Source organism: Oratosquilla oratoria, chromosome 7 (assembly GCF_046742065.1).
Source record: "Oratosquilla oratoria isolate Oo_2021 chromosome 7, ASM4674206v1, whole genome shotgun sequence".
NCBI classification, from domain to species: Eukaryota; Metazoa; Arthropoda; class Malacostraca; order Stomatopoda; family Squillidae; genus Oratosquilla; species Oratosquilla oratoria.
In genome coordinates, this window is record NC_134783.1 from 10,761,346 (window position 1) to 10,765,436 (window position 4,091).

The following is a 4,091-nucleotide window of genomic DNA, read 5'->3' on the forward strand; positions in this document are numbered from 1 at the left end:
TGCCAAAAAAGTCCTTCATAGCAACCATGAACAGTACAACCAAAACAAAACCGGGCGTTCCTGTTGGATCATCGTCTCCTAAGGGTCTAACCGCATTGCCTCATGTGCTTACGGACAGTGTGCCACCGAATGTGAGTAAGCACTGGACATTTAACAGCACGAAGAAAATGAAGATCTATACATACAACGTAAAAAGTTTCTCAGAAGACCACAGGCTAGAGAATCTAATGGAAGAACTAGACAACATCAAATGGGACATCGTAGGACTGAGCAAAATTGTGATTAAGCTATGTAAAAGATACATTCTAAAAATAGTTCAAGTTTATGCACCAACTTCACAGAGCACAGACGATGAAATTGAATCCTTCCATGATGATTTAAGTCAGGTAATGGACCAAGAAAAAAGTAAGTACACGTTGGTAATAAGCGACTTTATTGCTAAAGTTGGAATGAAGATGGGAGACGAGTCGTGCATTGGGAAGTTTGGAGTAAGCAAAAGAAATGGCAGAGGCGAAATGTTAGTCAATTTTGCAGAGAACTACAACATGAGGATAATGAACACTATCTTCCAAAAGCGCGTAGGTCGTAAATGGACCTGGAGAAGTCCGAATGGAACAACAAAAAACGAAGTAGACTTCATATTAGGAGATGAGAACAAGATTGTTAGCAATGTTACGGTCATAAATAAAGTCAACATAAGTATTGATCATGGAATGGTAGGTTGCACAGCTAAGTTCAATTTCAGAAGCGAGAGAAATAAACTAGTTCTAAAAAAGAAAATCAGCCTAGCAATTTCAGTTAGAAATTTCAGTTAGAAATTAAAAATAGATTCGAAGGTCTGAGAATTAAAGAGGACACCGTCGAAGATATGAGTTTGAATTTAATGAACATCATTAGGGAATCGGCAAGGAAAGTAGAAAGTACAAAAATTATTAGAGAAAAAAATACTCCAAAGCTACAATTGACCTAATCAAAAGACGGACCGTGCAGATTAAAAGTAGGAGAGACGAAATAGAAAAAGTAGAACTAAATAAGCTTATCAACAGAAGGTAGAAATCAGAGAAAAGAAAGAGAAACATGGTTTAGGAAGACATGCTTTAGGAAGACAGCAAATGATATGTTTGAAAGATAGAAATGGAAAAATCATTAACGGCAGAGACAGAATAGTAAAGAGAGTAGAGGAATATTACCAAGAGCTTTACTCATCGAAGACCGTAGTTGAATCAGTAAATTCATGTGTAGACGTTAGTAGTGTACCAGAGATTACAAAGGAAGAAGTAGAATTTGCTCTAAAAATATGAAACGAGGAAAAGCACCTGGGGAAGATGGTATATCGATAGATCTCTTGAAAGACACAAGGAAAGAAGTTCATATTAAGTTAGCTCATTTGTACACCCAGTGCTTACGTCAAGAAAGCGTTCCTTAATCGTGGTGCAATGCTATAGTGATTTTGCTTCATAAAAAAGGAGACCAGAAGGACCTTAGTAACTATCGACCGATTAGCTTACTATCAAATGTATATAAAGTATTCTCCAAGATCCTTACTAATAGACTGAGTCGAGTTTCAGATGGAAACCAACTAAGAGAAAAAGCAAGTTTTAGGAGTGGATACTCGACTCTAGACCATTTGCAGGCGATTAACCAACTAATCGAGAAAACGACGGAATACAATACACCTCTGTGTTTAGTTTGTGTAGATTACAAGAAAGCCTTTGACTCGGTAGAACAAATAGCAATACTAAACTCATTACGCAATCAGAGTTCAAACGAACAGATCGTAAGAGTTTTAGAAAGGATTTATGCGAAAGGTACCGCTATAATTCGACTACATAAAAATTCAGAAAAGATCAAGATCGAGAAAGGAGTACGGCAAGGCGATACCATTTCACCCAAATTATTTACAGCTTGCTTGGAAGATATTTTCAGAAGGTTGAGTTGGGAAGAGAAAGGTTTGAAAATTAATGGCGAATATTTGACATTATTCTTATTTCAGAAAGAACAGAAGAATTACAAAATATGCTGAATGGTCTGAACAAGGAAAGTGTCAAAGAAGGTTAAAAAATTAATAAGACCAAAACCAAAGTAATGTTCAACACGAAAGTTCAGAACAAAGAGATTATAATCGATGGTGAGAGTCTTGAAGAAGTTGAAGAGTATAACTAGGCCAGATGGTGAAAGCGACCAAAGATCATAACAATGAAATAAAAATGCGTATTATAATTGGTTAAAAAGTGTTTGGTAAGTATAATGGAGCTCTCTACCTTTACGTTTGAAACGTAAAGTTTACAATCAATGCATTCTGCCAGCAATAATCTACGGGTGTGAGACTTGGAAACTGACGAAGGCAATGGAAACAAAGCTAAGGACTGCACAGAGGAGAATGGAGAGATCAATGATGGGAATAACGCTGAGAGACCAAAAGAGAGCAAGTTGGGTGAGAAAGCAGACTAGAGTGAAAGATATTGTGGAGGCGGTGAAAGAGAGGAAGTGGAATTGGGCAGGTAAGTTAGTGCGAACGACTGATGAGCGATGGAGCAAGTGTGTTACTGAGTGGACGCCGCGAGATAGGAAGCATGGAAGAGGAAGGCCAGACAGGAGATGGAGAGACGAGATTGAGAAGTTTGCAGGGGTGACGTGGCAGAGGTTGGCGTGGTCGTGTGAATCATGGAATGCTATGAAGGAGGCATTTGTCCACGACTAGTAACACTTCAATTTCCTTCTATAATGTTAGTCTCGAAATTCACTCGTCACAAGGCCCCATGCCCTCGATACGTTTATTGCACTAACTTCCTAGTTCATCTTATTCAGTAGGCCCCATGCCTTGTCTTCTCATACTTCAGTCAAGTCCTTAGGTTAAGTAAAGTTATTTAATTTTCTTTTTCTTTTTTTCTTCTTCTTACTAAATTTACACTGTGTTCTTCAAATTACACCCGGAGTCTCTCTTTCTCTCTCTGTCGAGATCCCCATATCATACGCCAAGCCACCTTTGTCTGACGTCACTAATTTTTCTCATCCAATCTCCTCTTACTTCTCAAATAAGTGCCACTCCTTATGGGCGTGACTTTAAATCCATGCACCAATAATTTTTCTCCTCCGCCACCTTTTCCTCCAATCCGGAAGGCTGTTACATTGTCACAAACAATACCGTTTACCTCACCATTTGTCAAACGAAAATAGCTTTGCGTTTACGCATTTGTTACATCAGCATATTTCATCACCACTCCAATCATTGTTTACAAACAGTCAAATCCAAGCTAACGCGAGTCTGACTCAGCTATTCCCTGTCGCCTGTCGGCCGCTGTTTTCATAACAACTGATCTTGGATTAGCACTCGTTCTTCATCTACCTCTCCATCTACTTAATTTTCTACCTCCATCTACCGAGCTCTTACAGGGCTCGGCAGCGACCGTTGGTTGTCCCGACCAATTTCCTATTTCCCTCTTACAGGGCTTGCTAATATATACTTGGAACTCATCCTAATAAGGTAACCTACCATTGTATCAATTATATATTAAAAGAAATAAGCAACCCTCCAAAATGCAAAATTCATGCAAATAATGGTGAATGCTAGAATAATATATAATACATATTAAAATAATACATGGCAATCAACATGCATGTCTAAATAATAAATCAAGTAGATACATGGTTATTGGGGTTTAACATAGATAATCTCCTGAATACAAAAATTGAAATCAGTGCAGACAACCCGAGACAATTGATTGATATATTTGTCTTATTAGGGAAAAATAGATAATGGGAACCTTGTATACTACTAAGAGAAATCTGGTCTACCAAAACTTTCTTGTAATGACAATTATTCATCACATACACATTTCTAACAAGCGAAGTTTCACATGATTTTTTCAAAGCTTCACGAAACACAAAAAGAGAAGAATGACAAAGATAAAGATTCTTATTAACTCTTTTACAATCATTTAATTTATCATTAGAGATCATGCTTTCTTTTAGGTTGTCTACAGAAAGGATGTAATTGATTGGATCTACAACTGGAATATCTACTTCATATAATGAACCATTTACCTTCAATGGGAAGGGTATCAATTTGAATAAGTTAAGTCTTATGCTTG